Source organism: Rhinoderma darwinii (assembly GCF_050947455.1).
Source record: "Rhinoderma darwinii isolate aRhiDar2 chromosome 5 unlocalized genomic scaffold, aRhiDar2.hap1 SUPER_5_unloc_42, whole genome shotgun sequence".
In the NCBI taxonomy this organism is placed as follows: domain Eukaryota; kingdom Metazoa; phylum Chordata; class Amphibia; order Anura; family Rhinodermatidae; genus Rhinoderma; species Rhinoderma darwinii.
The window spans coordinates 384,079-408,989 of record NW_027461801.1 but is presented as its reverse complement, the minus strand read 5'-3'; the positions used below and the strand labels follow the sequence as shown (position 1 = coordinate 408,989).

Genomic DNA, 24,911 nt, shown 5'->3' with positions numbered 1-24,911 from the left:
GGCTGCTTTATTGGCTGTTTGCTGTTCCCCTACTCCACTCCACTATTTGACTGTTGTGCTGCATCAATCAATCAATCAATCAATCAATCAATCAATCAATCAGTGGCTGGCTCAGGTGCAGCTCTTTAACTTACCTAAAAGGGAGGGCGGAGAGAAGACAAGGAAGGTGAATGAGGTGTTCCAATGTGAAATGCCGGAAACACAGAAACACAGACGACACACAACAAGAGGTGGCAATCTATTCATTAATTGCATTTAATCAATGAGCTCATTATCACTCATGCATTGTCCAACAGGTGTTGAAATAATGGGATTAAAAGGGGAGATCCCTTCAGAAAGACAGAAACAATAGCAAAGACAAAAAACACTTTTGGAATCTGCTTTTAGTCAACACATAAGGAAAGGGTGCACCGGTCCTGGAAATACTGCAATACCAGGTCAATGCGTGGAGTGGACAGAGCAAGCTCTATTTCCATCTCCCTGTTCTAAAAATCCATTTAATATATGGTCCCCAGATAGGGGACGTATCAGATATTAAACTGATAAGAACAGATACTACACTTGATCTTAGCCAAAAGGCCGAGAAGCGATAACCCGAACGGGCCGCGCGTTGCCCGAGCCTGCCCGATACTGCTGTTCAGCCCTTGCAGCGATTCAGCCTACTTCTAGGCAATTCCATGGGGCCCTGCAGGCTCACACACTCACAGCTACACGGGAGGTGAATAAAGGCCGGAGAGGAAGCCAGACAGGATTTGCTTCTTTTGCTTGCACCACAATGCAGTGCTGAAAGAGGAGGAATCTACATAAAAACGCCTTCCTGGCAACGCCCAAATGCCCTGCTGCCATGCAGATAAACACTGGCAGCGGCAGCAAGTGCATGCCCACAGCCACCCCTTGTTCCTTCACACCTTGTATCAGCTGTAATCCAGTCCAGTCCAGTGCTGCCTGCTGAGCAGCACTGACCAACACTGCCTGGGCCCAGGCTTTTATCTCTGAGGCCCCATTATGATGTCAGAAAGCTGGCTCTGGAATCCTGAGGGCTCCACTATGACACGTGCAAAGTTCCGTCTGAACTTTATATAAGACGGTGAGGCTCAGTCAGTCACTCAGTGTTGCCTGAGAGGGCAACACTGCAACAGCCGGCCGCCAGGCTGTCTTTTTTTTGCACAGCTAGTTGCCTCCAGGAGGCCACAAGAGGGAGACAAGGGACTGCAAAATGGAAAATAGGCATCCACCAACTTTACAGACAACTTCTCCTTGCTCCTACAACCTCCATCCTTGCACAGTTTGTTATTCTTCTAGGTAACATAGTAACAAATCCAAATTGCTGCTCTCTTTGTAGGCAAGCAAGGCTTTGTTGCAACTGCAATTCTTACTTCTTCTTGAAATGTAGGGACGACCGTACATTCCATCACATCCATCTAGTGTACACAGGTAGGTCCATTGTGGCGGGCAGGCGAGCGGGCGGGCTGCTTTATTGGCTGTTTGCTGTTCCCCTACTCCACTCCACTATTTGACTGTTGTGCTGCATCAATCAATCAATCAATCAATCAATCAATCAATCAATCAATCAATCAGTGGCTGGCTCAGGTGCAGCTCTTTAACTTACCTAAAAGGGAGGGCGGAGAGAAGACAAGGAAGGTGAATGAGGTGTTCCAATGTGAAATGCCGGAAACACAGAAACACAGACGACACACAACAAGAGGTGGCAATCTATTCATTAATTGCATTTAATCAATGAGCTCATTATCACTCATGCATTGTCCAACAGGTGTTGAAATAATGGGATTAAAAGGGGAGATCCCTTCAGAAAGACAGAAACAATAGCAAAGACAAAAAACACTTTTGGAATCTGCTTTTAGTCAACACATAAGGAAAGGGTGCACCGGTCCTGGAAATACTGCAATACCAGGTCAATGCGTGGAGTGGACAGAGCAAGCTCTATTTCCATCTCCCTGTTCTAAAAATCCATTTAATATATGGTCCCCAGATAGGGGACGTATCAGATATTAAACTGATAAGAACAGATACTACACTTGATCTTAGCCAAAAGGCCGAGAAGCGATAACCCGAACGGGCCGCGCGTTGCCCGAGCCTGCCCGATACTGCTGTTCAGCCCTTGCAGCGATTCAGCCTACTTCTAGGCAATTCCATGGGGCCCTGCAGGCTCACACACTCACAGCTACACGGGAGGTGAATAAAGGCCGGAGAGGAAGCCAGACAGGATTTGCTTCTTTTGCTTGCACCACAATGCAGTGCTGAAAGAGGAGGAATCTACATAAAAACGCCTTCCTGGCAACGCCCAAATGCCCTGCTGCCATGCAGATAAACACTGGCAGCGGCAGCAAGTGCATGCCCACAGCCACCCCTTGTTCCTTCACACCTTGTATCAGCTGTAATCCAGTCCAGTCCAGTGCTGCCTGCTGAGCAGCACTGACCAACACTGCCTGGGCCCAGGCTTTTATCTCTGAGGCCCCATTATGATGTCAGAAAGCTGGCTCTGGAATCCTGAGGGCTCCACTATGACACGTGCAAAGTTCCGTCTGAACTTTATATAAGACGGTGAGGCTCAGTCAGTCACTCAGTGTTGCCTGAGAGGGCAACACTGCAACAGCCGGCCGCCAGGCTGTCTTTTTTTTGCACAGCTAGTTGCCTCCAGGAGGCCACAAGAGGGAGACAAGGGACTGCAAAATGGAAAATAGGCATCCACCAACTTTACAGACAACTTCTCCTTGCTCCTACAACCTCCATCCTTGCACAGTTTGTTATTCTTCTAGGTAACATAGTAACAAATCCAAATTGCTACTCTCTTTGTAGGCAAGCAAGGCTTTGTTGCAACTGCAATTCTTACTTCTTCTTGAAATGTAGGGACGACAGTACATTCCATCACATCCATCTAGTGTACACAGGTAGGTCCATTGTGGCGGGCAGGCGAGCGGGCGGGCTGCTTTATTGGCTGTTTGCTGTTCCCCTACTCCACTCCACTATTTGACTGTTGTGCTGCATCAATCAATCAATCAATCAATCAATCAATCAATCAATCAATCAGTGGCTGGCTCAGGTGCAGCTCTTTAACTTACCTAAAAGGGAGGGCGGAGAGAAGACAAGGAAGGTGAATGAGGTGTTCCAATGTGAAATGCCGGAAACACAGAAACACAGACGACACACAACAAGAGGTGGCAATCTATTCATTAATTGCATTTAATCAATGAGCTCATTATCACTCATGCATTGTCCAACAGGTGTTGAAATAATGGGATTAAAAGGGGAGATCCCTTCAGAAAGACAGAAACAATAGCAAAGACAAAAAACACTTTTGGAATCTGCTTTTAGTCAACACATAAGGAAAGGGTGCACCGGTCCTGGAAATACTGCAATACCAGGTCAATGCGTGGAGTGGACAGAGCAAGCTCTATTTCCATCTCCCTGTTCTAAAAATCCATTTAATATATGGTCCCCAGATAGGGGACGTATCAGATATTAAACTGATAAGAACAGATACTACACTTGATCTTAGCCAAAAGGCCGAGAAGCGATAACCCGAACGGGCCGCGCGTTGCCCGAGCCTGCCCGATACTGCTGTTCAGCCCTTGCAGCGATTCAGCCTACTTCTAGGCAATTCCATGGGGCCCTGCAGGCTCACACACTCACAGCTACACGGGAGGTGAATAAAGGCCGGAGAGGAAGCCAGACAGGATTTGCTTCTTTTGCTTGCACCACAATGCAGTGCTGAAAGAGGAGGAATCTACATAAAAACGCCTTCCTGGCAACGCCCAAATGCCCTGCTGCCATGCAGATAAACACTGGCAGCGGCAGCAAGTGCATGCCCACAGCCACCCCTTGTTCCTTCACACCTTGTATCAGCTGTAATCCAGTCCAGTCCAGTGCTGCCTGCTGAGCAGCACTGACCAACACTGCCTGGGCCCAGGCTTTTATCTCTGAGGCCCCATTATGATGTCAGAAAGCTGGCTCTGGAATCCTGAGGGCTCCACTATGACACGTGCAAAGTTCCGTCTGAACTTTATATAAGACGGTGAGGCTCAGTCAGTCACTCAGTGTTGCCTGAGAGGGCAACACTGCAACAGCCGGCCGCCAGGCTGTCTTTTTTTTGCACAGCTAGTTGCCTCCAGGAGGCCACAAGAGGGAGACAAGGGACTGCAAAATGGAAAATAGGCATCCACCAACTTTACAGACAACTTCTCCTTGCTCCTACAACCTCCATCCTTGCACAGTTTGTTATTCTTCTAGGTAACATAGTAACAAATCCAAATTGCTGCTCTCTTTGTAGGCAAGCAAGGCTTTGTTGCAACTGCAATTCTTACTTCTTCTTGAAATGTAGGGACGACAGTACATTCCATCACATCCATCTAGTGTACACAGGTAGGTCCATTGTGGCGGGCAGGCGAGCGGGCGGGCTGCTTTATTGGCTGTTTGCTGTTCCCCTACTCCACTCCACTATTTGACTGTTGTGCTGCATCAATCAATCAATCAATCAATCAATCAATCAATCAATCAATCAGTGGCTGGCTCAGGTGCAGCTCTTTAACTTACCTAAAAGGGAGGGCGGAGAGAAGACAAGGAAGGTGAATGAGGTGTTCCAATGTGAAATGCCGGAAACACAGAAACACAGACGACACACAACAAGAGGTGGCAATCTATTCATTAATTGCATTTAATCAATGAGCTCATTATCACTCATGCATTGTCCAACAGGTGTTGAAATAATGGGATTAAAAGGGGAGATCCCTTCAGAAAGACAGAAACAATAGCAAAGACAAAAAACACTTTTGGAATCTGCTTTTAGTCAACACATAAGGAAAGGGTGCACCGGTCCTGGAAATACTGCAATACCAGGTCAATGCGTGGAGTGGACAGAGCAAGCTCTATTTCCATCTCCCTGTTCTAAAAATCCATTTAATATATGGTCCCCAGATAGGGGACGTATCAGATATTAAACTGATAAGAACAGATACTACACTTGATCTTAGCCAAAAGGCCGAGAAGCGATAACCCGAACGGGCCGCGCGTTGCCCGAGCCTGCCCGATACTGCTGTTCAGCCCTTGCAGCGATTCAGCCTACTTCTAGGCAATTCCATGGGGCCCTGCAGGCTCACACACTCACAGCTACACGGGAGGTGAATAAAGGCCGGAGAGGAAGCCAGACAGGATTTGCTTCTTTTGCTTGCACCACAATGCAGTGCTGAAAGAGGAGGAATCTACATAAAAACGCCTTCCTGGCAACGCCCAAATGCCCTGCTGCCATGCAGATAAACACTGGCAGCGGCAGCAAGTGCATGCCCACAGCCACCCCTTGTTCCTTCACACCTTGTATCAGCTGTAATCCAGTCCAGTCCAGTGCTGCCTGCTGAGCAGCACTGACCAACACTGCCTGGGCCCAGGCTTTTATCTCTGAGGCCCCATTATGATGTCAGAAAGCTGGCTCTGGAATCCTGAGGGCTCCACTATGACACGTGCAAAGTTCCGTCTGAACTTTATATAAGACGGTGAGGCTCAGTCAGTCACTCAGTGTTGCCTGAGAGGGCAACACTGCAACAGCCGGCCGCCAGGCTGTCTTTTTTTTGCACAGCTAGTTGCCTCCAGGAGGCCACAAGAGGGAGACAAGGGACTGCAAAATGGAAAATAGGCATCCACCAACTTTACAGACAACTTCTCCTTGCTCCTACAACCTCCATCCTTGCACAGTTTGTTATTCTTCTAGGTAACATAGTAACAAATCCAAATTGCTGCTCTCTTTGTAGGCAAGCAAGGCTTTGTTGCAACTGCAATTCTTACTTCTTCTTGAAATGTAGGGACGACAGTACATTCCATCACATCCATCTAGTGTACACAGGTAGGTCCATTGTGGCGGGCAGGCGAGCGGGCGGGCTGCTTTATTGGCTGTTTGCTGTTCCCCTACTCCACTCCACTATTTGACTGTTGTGCTGCATCAATCAATCAATCAATCAATCAATCAATCAATCAATCAATCAGTGGCTGGCTCAGGTGCAGCTCTTTAACTTACCTAAAAGGGAGGGCGGAGAGAAGACAAGGAAGGTGAATGAGGTGTTCCAATGTGAAATGCCGGAAACACAGAAACACAGACGACACACAACAAGAGGTGGCAATCTATTCATTAATTGCATTTAATCAATGAGCTCATTATCACTCATGCATTGTCCAACAGGTGTTGAAATAATGGGATTAAAAGGGGAGATCCCTTCAGAAAGACAGAAACAATAGCAAAGACAAAAAACACTTTTGGAATCTGCTTTTAGTCAACACATAAGGAAAGGGTGCACCGGTCCTGGAAATACTGCAATACCAGGTCAATGCGTGGAGTGGACAGAGCAAGCTCTATTTCCATCTCCCTGTTCTAAAAATCCATTTAATATATGGTCCCCAGATAGGGGACGTATCAGATATTAAACTGATAAGAACAGATACTACACTTGATCTTAGCCAAAAGGCCGAGAAGCGATAACCCGAACGGGCCGCGCGTTGCCCGAGCCTGCCCGATACTGCTGTTCAGCCCTTGCAGCGATTCAGCCTACTTCTAGGCAATTCCATGGGGCCCTGCAGGCTCACACACTCACAGCTACACGGGAGGTGAATAAAGGCCGGAGAGGAAGCCAGACAGGATTTGCTTCTTTTGCTTGCACCACAATGCAGTGCTGAAAGAGGAGGAATCTACATAAAAACGCCTTCCTGGCAACGCCCAAATGCCCTGCTGCCATGCAGATAAACACTGGCAGCGGCAGCAAGTGCATGCCCACAGCCACCCCTTGTTCCTTCACACCTTGTATCAGCTGTAATCCAGTCCAGTCCAGTGCTGCCTGCTGAGCAGCACTGACCAACACTGCCTGGGCCCAGGCTTTTATCTCTGAGGCCCCATTATGATGTCAGAAAGCTGGCTCTGGAATCCTGAGGGCTCCACTATGACACGTGCAAAGTTCCGTCTGAACTTTATATAAGACGGTGAGGCTCAGTCAGTCACTCAGTGTTGCCTGAGAGGGCAACACTGCAACAGCCGGCCGCCAGGCTGTCTTTTTTTTGCACAGCTAGTTGCCTCCAGGAGGCCACAAGAGGGAGACAAGGGACTGCAAAATGGAAAATAGGCATCCACCAACTTTACAGACAACTTCTCCTTGCTCCTACAACCTCCATCCTTGCACAGTTTGTTATTCTTCTAGGTAACATAGTAACAAATCCAAATTGCTGCTCTCTTTGTAGGCAAGCAAGGCTTTGTTGCAACTGCAATTCTTACTTCTTCTTGAAATGTAGGGACGACAGTACATTCCATCACATCCATCTAGTGTACACAGGTAGGTCCATTGTGGCGGGCAGGCGAGCGGGCGGGCTGCTTTATTGGCTGTTTGCTGTTCCCCTACTCCACTCCACTATTTGACTGTTGTGCTGCAATCAATCAATCAATCAATCAATCAATCAATCAATCAATCAGTGGCTGGCTCAGGTGCAGCTCTTTAACTTACCTAAAAGGGAGGGCGGAGAGAAGACAAGGAAGGTGAATGAGGTGTTCCAATGTGAAATGCCGGAAACACAGAAACACAGACGACACACAACAAGAGGTGGCAATCTATTCATTAATTGCATTTAATCAATGAGCTCATTATCACTCATGCATTGTCCAACAGGTGTTGAAATAATGGGATTAAAAGGGGAGATCCCTTCAGAAAGACAGAAACAATAGCAAAGACAAAAAACACTTTTGGAATCTGCTTTTAGTCAACACATAAGGAAAGGGTGCACCGGTCCTGGAAATACTGCAATACCAGGTCAATGCGTGGAGTGGACAGAGCAAGCTCTATTTCCATCTCCCTGTTCTAAAAATCCATTTAATATATGGTCCCCAGATAGGGGACGTATCAGATATTAAACTGATAAGAACAGATACTACACTTGATCTTAGCCAAAAGGCCGAGAAGCGATAACCCGAACGGGCCGCGCATTGCCCGAGCCTGCCCGATACTGCTGTTCAGCCCTTGCAGCGATTCAGCCTACTTCTAGGCAATTCCATGGGGCCCTGCAGGCTCACACACTCACAGCTACACGGGAGGTGAATAAAGGCCGGAGAGGAAGCCAGACAGGATTTGCTTCTTTTGCTTGCACCACAATGCAGTGCTGAAAGAGGAGGAATCTACATAAAAACGCCTTCCTGGCAACGCCCAAATGCCCTGCTGCCATGCAGATAAACACTGGCAGCGGCAGCAAGTGCATGCCCACAGCCACCCCTTGTTCCTTCACACCTTGTATCAGCTGTAATCCAGTCCAGTCCAGTGCTGCCTGCTGAGCAGCACTGACCAACACTGCCTGGGCCCAGGCTTTTATCTCTGAGGCCCCATTATGATGTCAGAAAGCTGGCTCTGGAATCCTGAGGGCTCCACTATGACACGTGCAAAGTTCCGTCTGAACTTTATATAAGACGGTGAGGCTCAGTCAGTCACTCAGTGTTGCCTGAGAGGGCAACACTGCAACAGCCGGCCGCCAGGCTGTCTTTTTTTTGCACAGCTAGTTGCCTCCAGGAGGCCACAAGAGGGAGACAAGGGACTGCAAAATGGAAAATAGGCATCCACCAACTTTACAGACAACTTCTCCTTGCTCCTACAACCTCCATCCTTGCACAGTTTGTTATTCTTCTAGGTAACATAGTAACAAATCCAAATTGCTGCTCTCTTTGTAGGCAAGCAAGGCTTTGTTGCAACTGCAATTCTTACTTCTTCTTGAAATGTAGGGACGACAGTACATTCCATCACATCCATCTAGTGTACACAGGTAGGTCCATTGTGGCGGGCAGGCGAGCGGGCGGGCTGCTTTATTGGCTGTTTGCTGTTCCCCTACTCCACTCCACTATTTGACTGTTGTGCTGCATCAATCAATCAATCAATCAATCAATCAATCAATCAATCAATCAATCAGTGGCTGGCTCAGGTGCAGCTCTTTAACTTACCTAAAAGGGAGGGCGGAGAGAAGACAAGGAAGGTGAATGAGGTGTTCCAATGTGAAATGCCGGAAACACAGAAACACAGACGACACACAACAAGAGGTGGCAATCTATTCATTAATTGCATTTAATCAATGAGCTCATTATCACTCATGCATTGTCCAACAGGTGTTGAAATAATGGGATTAAAAGGGGAGATCCCTTCAGAAAGACAGAAACAATAGCAAAGACAAAAAACACTTTTGGAATCTGCTTTTAGTCAACACATAAGGAAAGGGTGCACCGGTCCTGGAAATACTGCAATACCAGGTCAATGCGTGGAGTGGACAGAGCAAGCTCTATTTCCATCTCCCTGTTCTAAAAATCCATTTAATATATGGTCCCCAGATAGGGGACGTATCAGATATTAAACTGATAAGAACAGATACTACACTTGATCTTAGCCAAAAGGCCGAGAAGCGATAACCCGAACGGGCCGCGCGTTGCCCGAGCCTGCCCGATACTGCTGTTCAGCCCTTGCAGCGATTCAGCCTACTTCTAGGCAATTCCATGGGGCCCTGCAGGCTCACACACTCACAGCTACACGGGAGGTGAATAAAGGCCGGAGAGGAAGCCAGACAGGATTTGCTTCTTTTGCTTGCACCACAATGCAGTGCTGAAAGAGGAGGAATCTACATAAAAACGCCTTCCTGGCAACGCCCAAATGCCCTGCTGCCATGCAGATAAACACTGGCAGCGGCAGCAAGTGCATGCCCACAGCCACCCCTTGTTCCTTCACACCTTGTATCAGCTGTAATCCAGTCCAGTCCAGTGCTGCCTGCTGAGCAGCACTGACCAACACTGCCTGGGCCCAGGCTTTTATCTCTGAGGCCCCATTATGATGTCAGAAAGCTGGCTCTGGAATCCTGAGGGCTCCACTATGACACGTGCAAAGTTCCGTCTGAACTTTATATAAGACGGTGAGGCTCAGTCAGTCACTCAGTGTTGCCTGAGAGGGCAACACTGCAACAGCCGGCCGCCAGGCTGTCTTTTTTTTGCACAGCTAGTTGCCTCCAGGAGGCCACAAGAGGGAGACAAGGGACTGCAAAATGGAAAATAGGCATCCACCAACTTTACAGACAACTTCTCCTTGCTCCTACAACCTCCATCCTTGCACAGTTTGTTATTCTTCTAGGTAACATAGTAACAAATCCAAATTGCTGCTCTCTTTGTAGGCAAGCAAGGCTTTGTTGCAACTGCAATTCTTACTTCTTCTTGAAATGTAGGGACGACAGTACATTCCATCACATCCATCTAGTGTACACAGGTAGGTCCATTGTGGCGGGCAGGCGAGCGGGCGGGCTGCTTTATTGGCTGTTTGCTGTTCCCCTACTCCACTCCACTATTTGACTGTTGTGCTGCATCAATCAATCAATCAATCAATCAATCAATCAATCAATCAATCAATCAATCAGTGGCTGGCTCAGGTGCAGCTCTTTAACTTACCTAAAAGGGAGGGCGGAGAGAAGACAAGGAAGGTGAATGAGGTGTTCCAATGTGAAATGCCGGAAACACAGAAACACAGACGACACACAACAAGAGGTGGCAATCTATTCATTAATTGCATTTAATCAATGAGCTCATTATCACTCATGCATTGTCCAACAGGTGTTGAAATAATGGGATTAAAAGGGGAGATCCCTTCAGAAAGACAGAAACAATAGCAAAGACAAAAAACACTTTTGGAATCTGCTTTTAGTCAACACATAAGGAAAGGGTGCACCGGTCCTGGAAATACTGCAATACCAGGTCAATGCGTGGAGTGGACAGAGCAAGCTCTATTTCCATCTCCCTGTTCTAAAAATCCATTTAATATATGGTCCCCAGATAGGGGACGTATCAGATATTAAACTGATAAGAACAGATACTACACTTGATCTTAGCCAAAAGGCCGAGAAGCGATAACCCGAACGGGCCGCGCGTTGCCCGAGCCTGCCCGATACTGCTGTTCAGCCCTTGCAGCGATTCAGCCTACTTCTAGGCAATTCCATGGGGCCCTGCAGGCTCACACACTCACAGCTACACGGGAGGTGAATAAAGGCCGGAGAGGAAGCCAGACAGGATTTGCTTCTTTTGCTTGCACCACAATGCAGTGCTGAAAGAGGAGGAATCTACATAAAAACGCCTTCCTGGCAACGCCCAAATGCCCTGCTGCCATGCAGATAAACACTGGCAGCGGCAGCAAGTGCATGCCCACAGCCACCCCTTGTTCCTTCACACCTTGTATCAGCTGTAATCCAGTCCAGTCCAGTGCTGCCTGCTGAGCAGCACTGACCAACACTGCCTGGGCCCAGGCTTTTATCTCTGAGGCCCCATTATGATGTCAGAAAGCTGGCTCTGGAATCCTGAGGGCTCCACTATGACACGTGCAAAGTTCCGTCTGAACTTTATATAAGACGGTGAGGCTCAGTCAGTCACTCAGTGTTGCCTGAGAGGGCAACACTGCAACAGCCGGCCGCCAGGCTGTCTTTTTTTTGCACAGCTAGTTGCCTCCAGGAGGCCACAAGAGGGAGACAAGGGACTGCAAAATGGAAAATAGGCATCCACCAACTTTACAGACAACTTCTCCTTGCTCCTACAACCTCCATCCTTGCACAGTTTGTTATTCTTCTAGGTAACATAGTAACAAATCCAAATTGCTGCTCTCTTTGTAGGCAAGCAAGGCTTTGTTGCAACTGCAATTCTTACTTCTTCTTGAAATGTAGGGACGACAGTACATTCCATCACATCCATCTAGTGTACACAGGTAGGTCCATTGTGGCGGGCAGGCGAGCGGGCGGGCTGCTTTATTGGCTGTTTGCTGTTCCCCTACTCCACTCCACTATTTGACTGTTGTGCTGCATCAATCAATCAATCAATCAATCAATCAATCAATCAATCAATCAATCAATCAATCAATCAATCAATCAGTGGCTGGCTCAGGTGCAGCTCTTTAACTTACCTAAAAGGGAGGGCGGAGAGAAGACAAGGGTGTTCCAATGTGAAATGCCGGAAACACAGAAACACAGACGACACACAACAAGAGGTGGCAATCTATTCATTAATTGCATTTAATCAATGAGCTCATTATCACTCATGCATTGTCCAACAGGTGTTGAAATAATGGGATTAAAAGGGGAGATCCCTTCAGAAAGACAGAAACAATAGCAAAGACAAAAAACACTTTTGGAATCTGCTTTTAGTCAACACATAAGGAAAGGGTGCACCGGTCCTGGAAATACTGCAATACCAGGTCAATGCGTGGAGTGGACAGAGCAAGCTCTATTTCCATCTCCCTGTTCTAAAAATCCATTTAATATATGGTCCCCAGATAGGGGACGTATCAGATATTAAACTGATAAGAACAGATACTACACTTGATCTTAGCCAAAAGGCCGAGAAGCGATAACCCGAACGGGCCGCGCGTTGCCCGAGCCTGCCCGATACTGCTGTTCAGCCCTTGCAGCGATTCAGCCTACTTCTAGGCAATTCCATGGGGCCCTGCAGGCTCACACACTCACAGCTACACGGGAGGTGAATAAAGGCCGGAGAGGAAGCCAGACAGGATTTGCTTCTTTTGCTTGCACCACAATGCAGTGCTGAAAGAGGAGGAATCTACATAAAAACGCCTTCCTGGCAACGCCCAAATGCCCTGCTGCCATGCAGATAAACACTGGCAGCGGCAGCAAGTGCATGCCCACAGCCACCCCTTGTTCCTTCACACCTTGTATCAGCTGTAATCCAGTCCAGTCCAGTGCTGCCTGCTGAGCAGCACTGACCAACACTGCCTGGGCCCAGGCTTTTATCTCTGAGGCCCCATTATGATGTCAGAAAGCTGGCTCTGGAATCCTGAGGGCTCCACTATGACACGTGCAAAGTTCCGTCTGAACTTTATATAAGACGGTGAGGCTCAGTCAGTCACTCAGTGTTGCCTGAGAGGGCAACACTGCAACAGCCGGCCGCCAGGCTGTCTTTTTTTTGCACAGCTAGTTGCCTCCAGGAGGCCACAAGAGGGAGACAAGGGACTGCAAAATGGAAAATAGGCATCCACCAACTTTACAGACAACTTCTCCTTGCTCCTACAACCTCCATCCTTGCACAGTTTGTTATTCTTCTAGGTAACATAGTAACAAATCCAAATTGCTGCTCTCTTTGTAGGCAAGCAAGGCTTTGTTGCAACTGCAATTCTTACTTCTTCTTGAAATGTAGGGACGACAGTACATTCCATCACATCCATCTAGTGTACACAGGTAGGTCCATTGTGGCGGGCAGGCGAGCGGGCGGGCTGCTTTATTGGCTGTTTGCTGTTCCCCTACTCCACTCCACTATTTGACTGTTGTGCTGCATCAATCAATCAATCAATCAATCAATCAATCAATCAATCAATCAATCAATCAGTGGCTGGCTCAGGTGCAGCTCTTTAACTTACCTAAAAGGGAGGGCGGAGAGAAGACAAGGAAGGTGAATGAGGTGTTCCAATGTGAAATGCCGGAAACACAGAAACACAGACGACACACAACAAGAGGTGGCAATCTATTCATTAATTGCATTTAATCAATGAGCTCATTATCACTCATGCATTGTCCAACAGGTGTTGAAATAATGGGATTAAAAGGGGAGATCCCTTCAGAAAGACAGAAACAATAGCAAAGACAAAAAACACTTTTGGAATCTGCTTTTAGTCAACACATAAGGAAAGGGTGCACCGGTCCTGGAAATACTGCAATACCAGGTCAATGCGTGGAGTGGACAGAGCAAGCTCTATTTCCATCTCCCTGTTCTAAAAATCCATTTAATATATGGTCCCCAGATAGGGGACGTATCAGATATTAAACTGATAAGAACAGATACTACACTTGATCTTAGCCAAAAGGCCGAGAAGCGATAACCCGAACGGGCCGCGCGTTGCCCGAGCCTGCCCGATACTGCTGTTCAGCCCTTGCAGCGATTCAGCCTACTTCTAGGCAATTCCATGGGGCCCTGCAGGCTCACACACTCACAGCTACACGGGAGGTGAATAAAGGCCGGAGAGGAAGCCAGACAGGATTTGCTTCTTTTGCTTGCACCACAATGCAGTGCTGAAAGAGGAGGAATCTACATAAAAACGCCTTCCTGGCAACGCCCAAATGCCCTGCTGCCATGCAGATAAACACTGGCAGCGGCAGCAAGTGCATGCCCACAGCCACCCCTTGTTCCTTCACACCTTGTATCAGCTGTAATCCAGTCCAGTCCAGTGCTGCCTGCTGAGCAGCACTGACCAACACTGCCTGGGCCCAGGCTTTTATCTCTGAGGCCCCATTATGATGTCAGAAAGCTGGCTCTGGAATCCTGAGGGCTCCACTATGACACGTGCAAAGTTCCGTCTGAACTTTATATAAGACGGTGAGGCTCAGTCAGTCACTCAGTGTTGCCTGAGAGGGCAACACTGCAACAGCCGGCCGCCAGGCTGTCTTTTTTTTGCACAGCTAGTTGCCTCCAGGAGGCCACAAGAGGGAGACAAGGGACTGCAAAATGGAAAATAGGCATCCACCAACTTTACAGACAACTTCTCCTTGCTCCTACAACCTCCATCCTTGCACAGTTTGTTATTCTTCTAGGTAACATAGTAACAAATCCAAATTGCTGCTCTCTTTGTAGGCAAGCAAGGCTTTGTTGCAACTGCAATTCTTACTTCTTCTTGAAATGTAGGGACGACAGTACATTCCATCACATCCATCTAGTGTACACAGGTAGGTCCATTGTGGCGGGCAGGCGAGCGGGCGGGCTGCTTTATTGGCTGTTTGCTGTTCCCCTACTCCACTCCACTATTTGACTGTTGTGCTGCATCAATCAATCAATCAATCAATCAATCAATCAATCAATCAATCAATCAATCAGTGGCTGGCTCAGGTGCAGCTCTTTAACTTACCTAAAAGGGAGGGCGGAGAGAAGACAAGGAAGGTGAATGAGGTGTTCCAATGTGAAATGCCGGAAACACAGAAACACAGACGACACACAACAAGAGGTGGCAATCTATTCATTAATTGCATTTAATCAATGAGCTCATTATCACTCATGCATTGTCCAACAGGTGTTGAAATAATGGGATTAAAAGGGGAGATCCCTTCAGAAAGACAGAAACAATAGCAAAGACAAAAAACACTTTTGGAATCTGCTTTTAGTCAACACATAAGGAAAGGGTGCACCGGTCCTGGAAATACTGCAATACCAGGTCAATGCGTGGAGTGGACAGAGCAAGCTCTATTTCCATCTCCCTGTTCTAAAAATCCATTTAATATATGGTCCCCAGATAGGGGACGTATCAGATATTAAACTGATAAGAACAGATACTACACTTGATCTTAGCCAAAAGGCCGAGAAGCGATAACCCGAACGGGCCGCGCGTTGCCCGAGCCTGCCCGATACTGCTGTTCAGCCCTTGCAGCGATTCAGCCTACTTCTAGGCAATTCCATGGGGCCCTGCAGGCTCACACACTCACAGCTACACGGGAGGTGAATAAAGGCCGGAGAGGAAGCCAGACAGGATTTGCTTCTTTTGCTTGCACCACAATGCAGTGCTGAAAGAGGAGGAATCTACATAAAAACGCCTTCCTGGCAACGCCCAAATGCCCTGCTGCCATGCAGATAAACACTGGCAGCGGCAGCAAGTGCATGCCCACAGCCACCCCTTGTTCCTTCACACCTTGTATCAGCTGTAATCCAGTCCAGTCCAGTGCTGCCTGCTGAGCAGCACTGACCAACACTGCCTGGGCCCAGGCTTTTATCTCTGAGGCCCCATTATGATGTCAGAAAGCTGGCTCTGGAATCCTGAGGGCTCCACTATGACACGTGCAAAGTTCCGTCTGAACTTTATATAAGACGGTGAGGCTCAGTCAGTCACTCAGTGTTGCCTGAGAGGGCAACACTGCAACAGCCGGCCGCCAGGCTGTCTTTTTTTTGCACAGCTAGTTGCCTCCAGGAGGCCACAAGAGGGAGACAAGGGACTGCAAAATGGAAAATAGGCATCCACCAACTTTACAGACAACTTCTCCTTGCTCCTACAACCTCCATCCTTGCACAGTTTGTTATTCTTCTAGGTAACATAGTAACAAATCCAAATTGCTGCTCTCTTTGTAGGCAAGCAAGGCTTTGTTGCAACTGCAATTCTTACTTCTTCTTGAAATGTAGGGACGACAGTACATTCCATCACATCCATCTAGTGTACACAGGTAGGTCCATTGTGGCGGGCAGGCGAGCGGGCGGGCTGCTTTATTGGCTGTTTGCTGTTCCCCTACTCCACTCCACTATTTGACTGTTGTGCTGCATCAATCAATCAATCAATCAATCAATCAATCAATCAATCAATCAATCAATCAGTGGCTGGCTCAGGTGCAGCTCTTTAACTTACCTAAAAGGGAGGGCGGAGAGAAGACAAGGAAGGTGAATGAGGTGTTCCAATGTGAAATGCCGGAAACACAGAAACACAGACGACACACAACAAGAGGTGGCAATCTATTCATTAATTGCATTTAATCAATGAGCTCATTATCACTCATGCATTGTCCAACAGGTGTTGAAATAATGGGATTAAAAGGGGAGATCCCTTCAGAAAGACAGAAACAATAGCAAAGACAAAAAACACTTTTGGAATCTGCTTTTAGTCAACACATAAGGAAAGGGTGCACCGGTCCTGGAAATACTGCAATACCAGGTCAATGCGTGGAGTGGACAGAGCAAGCTCTATTTCCATCTCCCTGTTCTAAAAATCCATTTAATATATGGTCCCCAGATAGGGGACGTATCAGATATTAAACTGATAAGAACAGATACTACACTTGATCTTAGCCAAAAGGCCGAGAAGCGATAACCCGAACGGGCCGCGCGTTGCCCGAGCCTGCCCGATACTGCTGTTCAGCCCTTGCAGCGATTCAGCCTACTTCTAGGCAATTCCATGGGGCCCTGCAGGCTCACACACTCACAGCTACACGGGAGGTGAATAAAGGCCGGAGAGGAAGCCAGACAGGATTTGCTTCTTTTGCTTGCACCACAATGCAGTGCTGAAAGAGGAGGAATCTACATAAAAACGCCTTCCTGGCAACGCCCAAATGCCCTGCTGCCATGCAGATAAACACTGGCAGCGGCAGCAAGTGCATGCCCACAGCCACCCCTTGTTCCTTCACACCTTGTATCAGCTGTAATCCAGTCCAGTCCAGTGCTGCCTGCTGAGCAGCACTGACCAACACTGCCTGGGCCCAGGCTTTTATCTCTGAGGCCCCATTATGATGTCAGAAAGCTGGCTCTGGAATCCTGAGGGCTCCACTATGACACGTGCAAAGTTCCGTCTGAACTTTATATAAGACGGTGAGGCTCAGTCAGTCACTCAGTGTTGCCTGAGAGGGCAACACTGCAACAGCCGGCCGCCAGGCTGTCTTTTTTTTGCACAGCTAGTTGCCTCCAGGAGGCCACAAGAGGGAGACAAGGGACTGCAAAATGGAAAATAGGCATCCACCAACTTTACAGACAACTTCTCCTTGCTCCTACAACCTCCATCCTTGCACAGTTTGTTATTCTTCTAGGTAACATAGTAACAAATCCAAATTGCTGCTCTCTTTGTAGGCAAGCAAGGCTTTGTTGCAACTGCAATTCTTACTTCTTCTTGAAATGTAGGGACGACAGTACATTCCATCACATCCATCTAGTGTACACAGGTAGGTCCATTGTGGCGGGCAGGCGAGCGGGCGGGCTGCTTTATTGGCTGTTTGCTGTTCCCCTACTCCACTCCACTATTTGACTGTTGTGCTGCATCAATCAATCAATCAATCAATCAATCAATCAATCAATCAATCAATCAATCAGTGGCTGGCTCAGGTGCAGCTCTTTAACTTACCTAAAAGGGAGGGCGGAGAGAAGACAAGGAAGGTGAATGAGGTGTTCCAATGTGAAATGCCGGAAACACAGAAACACAGACGACACACAACAAGAGGTGGCAATCTATTCATTAATTGCATTTAATCAATGAGCTCATTATCACTCATGCATTGTCCAACAGGTGTTGAAATAATGGGATTAAAAGGGGAGATCCCTTCAGAAAGACAGAAACAATAGCAAAGACAAAAAACACTTTTGGAATCTGCTTTTAGTCAACACATAAGGAAAGGGTGCACCGGTCCTGGAAATACTGCAATACCAGGTCAATGCGTGGAGTGGACAGAGCAAGCTCTATTTCCATCTCCCTGTTCTAAAAATCCATTTAATATATGGTCCCCAGATAGGGGACGTATCAGATATTAAACTGATAAGAACAGATACTACACTTGATCTTAGCCAAAAGGCCGAGAAGCGATAACCCGAACGGGCCGCGCGTTGCCCGAGCCTGCCCGATACTGCTGTTCAGCCCTTGCAGCGATTCAGCCTACTTCTAGGCAATTCCATGGGGCCCTGCAGGCTCACACACTCACAGCTACACGGGAGGTGAATAAAGGCCGGAGAGGAAGCCAGACAGGATTTGCTTCTTTTGCTTGCACCACAATGCAGTGCTGAAAGAGGAGGAATCTACATAAAAACGCCTTCCTGGCAACGCCCAAATGCCCTGCTGACATGCAGATAAACACTGGCAGCGGCAGCAAGTGCATGCCCACAGCCACCCCTTGTTCCTTCACACCTTGTATCAGCTGTAATCCAGTCCAGTCCAGTGCTGCCTGCTGAGCAGCACTGACCAACACTGCCTGGGCCCAGGCTTTTATCTCTGAGGCCCCATTATGATGTCAGAAAGCTGGCTCTGGAATCCTGAGGGCTCCACTATGACACGTGCAAAGTTCCGTCTGAACTTTATATAAGACGGTGAGGCTCAGTCAGTCACTCAGTGTTGCCTGAGAGGGCAACACTGCAACAGCCGGCCGCCAGGCTGTCTTTTTTTTGCACAGCTAGTTGCCTCCAGGAGGCCACAAGAGGGAGACAAGGGACTGCAAAATGGAAAATAGGCATCCACCAACTTTACAGACAACTTCTCCTTGCTCCTACAACCTCCATCCTTGCACAGTTTGTTATTCTTCTAGGTAACATAGTAACAAATCCAAATTGCTGCTCTCTTTGTAGGCAAGCAAGGCTTTGTTGCAACTGCAATTCTTACTTCTTCTTGAAATGTAGGGACGACAGTACATTCCATCACATCCATCTAGTGTACACAGGTAGGTCCATTGTGGCGGGCAGGCGAGCGGGCGGGCTGCTTTATTGGCTGTTTGCTGTTCCCCTACTCCACTCCACTATTTGACTGTTGTGCTGCATCAATCAATCAATCAATCAATCAATCAATCAATCAATCAATCAATCAATCAGTGGCTGGCTCAGGTGCAGCTCTTTAACTTACCTAAAAGGGAGGGCGGAGAGAAGACAAGGAAGGTGAATGAGGTGTTCCAATGTGAAATGCCGGAAACACAGAAACACAGACGACACACAACAAGAGGTGGCAATCTATTCATTAATTGCATTTAATCAATGAGCTCATTATCACTCATGCATTGTCCAACAGGTGTTGAAATAATGGGATTAAAAGGGGAGATCCCTTCAGAAAGACAGAAACAATAGCAAAGACAAAAAACACTTTTGGAATCTGCTTTTAGTCAACACATAAGGAAAGGGTGCACCGGTCCTGGAAATACTGCAATACCAGGTCAATGCGTGGAGTGGACAGAGCAAGCTCTATTTCCATCTCCCTGTTCTAAAAATCCATTTAATATATGGTCCCCAGATAGGGGACGTATCAGATATTAAACTGATAAGAACAGATACTACACTTGATCTTAGCCAAAAGGCCGAGAAGCGATAACCCGAACGGGCCGCGCGTTGCCCGAGCCTGCCCGATACTGCTGTTCAGCCCTTGCAGCGATTCAGCCTACTTCTAGGCAATTCCATGGGGCCCTGCAGGCTCACACACTCACAGCTACACGGGAGGTGAATAAAGGCCGGAGAGGAAGCCAGACAGGATTTGCTTCTTTTGCTTGCACCACAATGCAGTGCTGAAAGAGGAGGAATCTACATAAAAACGCCATCCTGGCAACGCCCAAATGCCCTGCTGCCATGCAGATAAACACTGGCAGCGGCAGCAAGTGCATGCCCACAGCCACCCCTTGTTCCTTCACACCTTGTATCAGCTGTAATCCAGTCCAGTCCAGTGCTGCCTGCTGAGCAGCACTGACCAACACTGCCTGGGCCCAGGCTTTTATCTCTGAGGCCCCATTATGATGTCAGAAAGCTGGCTCTGGAATCCTGAGGGCTCCACTATGACACGTGCAAAGTTCCGTCTGAACTTTATATAAGACGGTGAGGCTCAGTCAGTCACTCAGTGTTGCCTGAGAGGGCAACACTGCAACAGCCGGCTGCCAGGCTGTCTTTTTTTTGCACAGCTAGTTGCCTCCAGGAGGCCACAAGAGGGAGACAAGGGACTGCAAAATGGAAAATAGGCATCCACCAACTTTACAGACAACTTCTCCTTGCTCCTACAACCTCCATCCTTGCACAGTTTGTTATTCTTCTAGGTAACATAGTAACAAATCCAAATTGCTGCTCTCTTTGTAGGCAAGCAAGGCTTTGTTGCAACTGCAATTCTTACTTCTTCTTGAAATGTAGGGACGACAGTACATTCCATCACATCCATCTAGTGTACACAGGTAGGTCCATTGTGGCGGGCAGGCGAGCGGGCGGGCTGCTTTATTGGCTGTTTGCTGTTCCCCTACTCCACTCCACTATTTGACTGTTGTGCTGCATCAATCAATCAATCAATCAATCAATCAATCAATCAATCAGTGGCTGGCTCAGGTGCAGCTCTTTAACTTACCTAAAAGGGAGGGCGGAGAGAAGACAAGGAAGGTGAATGAGGTGTTCCAATGTGAAATGCCGGAAACACAGAAACACAGACGACACACAACAAGAGGTGGCAATCTATTCATTAATTGCATTTAATCAATGAGCTCATTATCACTCATGCATTGTCCAACAGGTGTTGAAATAATGGGATTAAAAGGGGAGATCCCTTCAGAAAGACAGAAACAATAGCAAAGACAAAAAACACTTTTGGAATCTGCTTTTAGTCAACACATAAGGAAAGGGTGCACCGGTCCTGGAAATACTGCAATACCAGGTCAATGCGTGGAGTGGACAGAGCAAGCTCTATTTCCATCTCCCTGTTCTAAAAATCCATTTAATATATGGTCCCCAGATAGGGGACGTATCAGATATTAAACTGATAAGAACAGATACTACACTTGATCTTAGCCAAAAGGCCGAGAAGCGATAACCCGAACGGGCCGCGCGTTGCCCGAGCCTGCCCGATACTGCTGTTCAGCCCTTGCAGCGATTCAGCCTACTTCTAGGCAATTCCATGGGGCCCTGCAGGCTCACACACTCACAGCTACACGGGAGGTGAATAAAGGCCGGAGAGGAAGCCAGACAGGATTTGCTTCTTTTGCTTGCACCACAATGCAGTGCTGAAAGAGGAGGAATCTACATAAAAACGCCTTCCTGGCAACGCCCAAATGCCCTGCTGCCATGCAGATAAACACTGGCAGCGGCAGCAAGTGCATGCCCACAGCCACCCCTTGTTCCTTCACACCTTGTATCAGCTGTAATCCAGTCCAGTCCAGTGCTGCCTGCTGAGCAGCACTGACCAACACTGCCTGGGCCCAGGCTTTTATCTCTGAGGCCCCATTATGATGTCAGAAAGCTGGCTCTGGAATCCTGAGGGCTCCACTATGACACGTGCAAAGTTCCGTCTGAACTTTATATAAGACGGTGAGGCTCAGTCAGTCACTCAGTGTTGCCTGAGAGGGCAACACTGCAACAGCCGGCCGCCAGGCTGTCTTTTTTTTGCACAGCTAGTTGCCTCCAGGAGGCCACAAGAGGGAGACAAGGGACTGCAAAATGGAAAATAGGCATCCACCAACTTTACAGACAACTTCTCCTTGCTCCTACAACCTCCATCCTTGCACAGTTTGTTATTCTTCTAGGTAACATAGTAACAAATCCAAATTGCTGCTCTCTTTGTAGGCAAGCAAGGCTTTGTTGCAACTGCAATTCTTACTTCTTCTTGAAATGTAGGGACGACAGTACATTCCATCACATCCATCTAGTGTACACAGGTAGGTCCATTGTGGCGGGCAGGCGAGCGGGCGGGCTGCTTTATTGGCTGTTTGCTGTTCCCCTACTCCACTCCACTATTTGACTGTTGTGCTGCATCAATCAATCAATCAATCAATCAATCAATCAATCAGTGGCTGGCTCAGGTGCAGCTCTTTAACTTACCTAAAAGGGAGGGCGGAGAGAAGACAAGGAAGGTGAATGAGGTGTTCCAATGTGAAATGCCGGAAACACAGAAACACAGACGACACACAACAAGAGGTGGCAATCTATTCATTAATTGCATTTAATCAATGAGCTCATTATCACTCATGCATTGTCCAACAGGTGTTGAAATAATGGGATTAAAAGGGGAGATCCCTTCAGAAAGACAGAAACAATAGCAAAGACAAAAAACACTTTTGGAATCTGCTTTTAGTCAACACATAAGGAAAGGGTGCACCGGTCCTGGAAATACTGCAATACCAGGTCAATGCGTGGAGTGGACAGAGCAAGCTCTATTTCCATCTCCCTGTTCTAAAAATCCATTTAATATATGGTCCCCAGATAGGGGACGTATCAGATATTAAACTGATAAGAACAGATACTACACTTGATCTTAGCCAAAAGGCCGAGAAGCGATAACCCGAACGGGCCGCGCGTTGCCCGAGCCTGCCCGATACTGCTGTTCAGCCCTTGCAGCGATTCAGCCTACTTCTAGGCAATTCCATGGGGCCCTGCAGGCTCACACACTCACAGCTACACGGGAGGTGAATAAAGGCCGGAGAGGAAGCCAGACAGGATTTGCTTCTTTTGCTTGCACCACAATGCAGTGCTGAAAGAGGAGGAATCTACATAAAAACGCCTTCCTGGCAACGCCCAAATGCCCTGCTGCCATGCAGATAAACACTGGCAGCGGCCGCAAGTGCATGCCCACAGCCACCCCTTGTTCCTTCACACCTTGTATCAGCTGTAATCCAGTCCAGTCCAGTGCTGCCTGCTGAGCAGCACTGACCAACACTGCCTGGGCCCAGGCTTTTATCTCTGAGGCCCCATTATGATGTCAGAAAGCTGGCTCTGGAATCCTGAGGGCTCCACTATGACACGTGCAAAGTTCCGTCTGAACTTTATATAAGACGGTGAGGCTCAGTCAGTCACTCAGTGTTGCCTGAGAGGGCAACACTGCAACAGCCGGCCGCCAGGCTGTCTTTTTTTTGCACAGCTAGTTGCCTCCAGGAGGCCACAAGAGGGAGACAAGGGACTGCAAAATGGAAAATAGGCATCCACCAACTTTACAGACAACTTCTCCTTGCTCCTACAACCTCCATCCTTGCACAGTTTGTTATTCTTCTAGGTAACATAGTAACAAATCCAAATTGCTGCTCTCTTTGTAGGCAAGCAAGGCTTTGTTGCAACTGCAATTCTTACTTCTTCTTGAAATGTAGGGACGACAGTACATTCCATCACATCCATCTAGTGTACACAGGTAGGTCCATTGTGGCGGGCAGGCGAGCGGGCGGGCTGCTTTATTGGCTGTTTGCTGTTCCCCTACTCCACTCCACTATTTGACTGTTGTGCTGCATCAATCAATCAATCAATCAATCAATCAATCAATCAATCAATCAATCAATCAATCAGTGGCTGGCTCAGGTGCAGCTCTTTAACTTACCTAAAAGGGAGGGCGGAGAGAAGACAAGGAAGGTGAATGAGGTGTTCCAATGTGAAATGCCGGAAACACAGAAACACAGACGACACACAACAAGAGGTGGCAATCTATTCATTAATTGCATTTAATCAATGAGCTCATTATCACTCATGCATTGTCCAACAGGTGTTGAAATAATGGGATTAAAAGGGGAGATCCCTTCAGAAAGACAGAAACAATAGCAAAGACAAAAAACACTTTTGGAATCTGCTTTTAGTCAACACATAAGGAAAGGGTGCACCGGTCCTGGAAATACTGCAATACCAGGTCAATGCGTGGAGTGGACAGAGCAAGCTCTATTTCCATCTCCCTGTTCTAAAAATCCATTTAATATATGGTCCCCAGATAGGGGACGTATCAGATATTAAACTGATAAGAACAGATACTACACTTGATCTTAGCCAAAAGGCCGAGAAGCGATAACCCGAACGGGCCGCGCGTTGCCCGAGCCTGCCCGATACTGCTGTTCAGCCCTTGCAGCGATTCAGCCTACTCCTAGGCAATTCCATGGGGCCCTGCAGGCTCACACACTCACAGCTACACGGGAGGTGAATAAAGGCCGGAGAGGAAGCCAGACAGGATTTGCTTCTTTTGCTTGCACCACAATGCAGTGCTGAAAGAGGAGGAATCTACATAAAAACGCCTTCCTGGCAACGCCCAAATGCCCTGCTGACATGCAGATAAACACTGGCAGCGGCAGCAAGTGCATGCCCACAGCCACCCCTTGTTCCTTCACACCTTGTATCAGCTGTAATCCAGTCCAGTCCAGTGCTGCCTGCTGAGCAGCACTGACCAACACTGCCTGGGCCCAGGCTTTTATCTCTGAGGCCCCATTATGATGTCAGAAAGCTGGCTCTGGAATCCTGAGGGCTCCACTATGACACGTGCAAAGTTCCGTCTGAACTTTATATAAGACGGTGAGGCTCAGTCAGTCACTCAGTGTTGCCTGAGAGGGCAACACTGCAACAGCCGGCCGCCAGGCTGTCTTTTTTTTGCACAGCTAGTTGCCTCCAGGAGGCCACAAGAGGGAGACAAGGGACTGCAAAATGGAAAATAGGCATCCACCAACTTTACAGACAACTTCTCCTTGCTCCTACAACCTCCATCCTTGCACAGTTTGTTATTCTTCTAGGTAACATA

At 47.9% G+C, this 24,911-nt stretch overlaps 17 non-coding genes across 17 annotated transcripts; all 17 read right to left on the bottom strand.

The window, feature by feature from the left end:
- Window positions 1-400: 400 nt before the first annotated feature.
- On the bottom strand, window positions 401-591 carry LOC142693206 (U2 spliceosomal RNA). The gene has a single exon (XR_012861571.1). It is a non-coding gene; the product is annotated as a U2 spliceosomal RNA (small nuclear RNA).
- A 1,284-nt stretch (window positions 592-1,875) lies between these two features.
- LOC142693205 (U2 spliceosomal RNA) lies at window positions 1,876-2,066 on the bottom strand. Its single transcript, XR_012861570.1, has one exon. It is a non-coding gene; the product is annotated as a U2 spliceosomal RNA (small nuclear RNA).
- Window positions 2,067-3,346: 1,280 nt separating this feature from the next.
- On the bottom strand, window positions 3,347-3,537 carry LOC142693204 (U2 spliceosomal RNA). The gene has a single exon (XR_012861569.1). It is a non-coding gene; the product is annotated as a U2 spliceosomal RNA (small nuclear RNA).
- Window positions 3,538-4,817: 1,280 nt separating this feature from the next.
- LOC142693203 (U2 spliceosomal RNA) lies at window positions 4,818-5,008 on the bottom strand. The gene has a single exon (XR_012861568.1). It is a non-coding gene; the product is annotated as a U2 spliceosomal RNA (small nuclear RNA).
- Window positions 5,009-6,288: 1,280 nt separating this feature from the next.
- LOC142693201 (U2 spliceosomal RNA) lies at window positions 6,289-6,479 on the bottom strand. Its single transcript, XR_012861567.1, has one exon. It is a non-coding gene; the product is annotated as a U2 spliceosomal RNA (small nuclear RNA).
- A 1,277-nt stretch (window positions 6,480-7,756) lies between these two features.
- On the bottom strand, window positions 7,757-7,947 carry LOC142693200 (U2 spliceosomal RNA). Its single transcript, XR_012861566.1, has one exon. It is a non-coding gene; the product is annotated as a U2 spliceosomal RNA (small nuclear RNA).
- Window positions 7,948-9,231: 1,284 nt separating this feature from the next.
- On the bottom strand, window positions 9,232-9,422 carry LOC142693199 (U2 spliceosomal RNA). The gene has a single exon (XR_012861565.1). It is a non-coding gene; the product is annotated as a U2 spliceosomal RNA (small nuclear RNA).
- Window positions 9,423-10,710: 1,288 nt separating this feature from the next.
- On the bottom strand, window positions 10,711-10,901 carry LOC142693198 (U2 spliceosomal RNA). Its single transcript, XR_012861564.1, has one exon. It is a non-coding gene; the product is annotated as a U2 spliceosomal RNA (small nuclear RNA).
- A 1,292-nt stretch (window positions 10,902-12,193) lies between these two features.
- Window positions 12,194-12,384, bottom strand: LOC142693197 (U2 spliceosomal RNA). The gene has a single exon (XR_012861563.1). It is a non-coding gene; the product is annotated as a U2 spliceosomal RNA (small nuclear RNA).
- A 1,288-nt stretch (window positions 12,385-13,672) lies between these two features.
- Window positions 13,673-13,863, bottom strand: LOC142693196 (U2 spliceosomal RNA). Its single transcript, XR_012861562.1, has one exon. It is a non-coding gene; the product is annotated as a U2 spliceosomal RNA (small nuclear RNA).
- A 1,288-nt stretch (window positions 13,864-15,151) lies between these two features.
- Window positions 15,152-15,342, bottom strand: LOC142693194 (U2 spliceosomal RNA). The gene has a single exon (XR_012861560.1). It is a non-coding gene; the product is annotated as a U2 spliceosomal RNA (small nuclear RNA).
- Window positions 15,343-16,630: 1,288 nt separating this feature from the next.
- LOC142693193 (U2 spliceosomal RNA) lies at window positions 16,631-16,821 on the bottom strand. The gene has a single exon (XR_012861559.1). It is a non-coding gene; the product is annotated as a U2 spliceosomal RNA (small nuclear RNA).
- A 1,288-nt stretch (window positions 16,822-18,109) lies between these two features.
- Window positions 18,110-18,300, bottom strand: LOC142693192 (U2 spliceosomal RNA). Its single transcript, XR_012861558.1, has one exon. It is a non-coding gene; the product is annotated as a U2 spliceosomal RNA (small nuclear RNA).
- Window positions 18,301-19,588: 1,288 nt separating this feature from the next.
- LOC142693190 (U2 spliceosomal RNA) lies at window positions 19,589-19,779 on the bottom strand. Its single transcript, XR_012861557.1, has one exon. It is a non-coding gene; the product is annotated as a U2 spliceosomal RNA (small nuclear RNA).
- Window positions 19,780-21,055: 1,276 nt separating this feature from the next.
- On the bottom strand, window positions 21,056-21,246 carry LOC142693189 (U2 spliceosomal RNA). The gene has a single exon (XR_012861556.1). It is a non-coding gene; the product is annotated as a U2 spliceosomal RNA (small nuclear RNA).
- A 1,272-nt stretch (window positions 21,247-22,518) lies between these two features.
- On the bottom strand, window positions 22,519-22,709 carry LOC142693188 (U2 spliceosomal RNA). Its single transcript, XR_012861555.1, has one exon. It is a non-coding gene; the product is annotated as a U2 spliceosomal RNA (small nuclear RNA).
- Window positions 22,710-24,001: 1,292 nt separating this feature from the next.
- LOC142693187 (U2 spliceosomal RNA) lies at window positions 24,002-24,192 on the bottom strand. The gene has a single exon (XR_012861554.1). It is a non-coding gene; the product is annotated as a U2 spliceosomal RNA (small nuclear RNA).
- Between the last annotated feature and the right edge of the window lie 719 nt (window positions 24,193-24,911).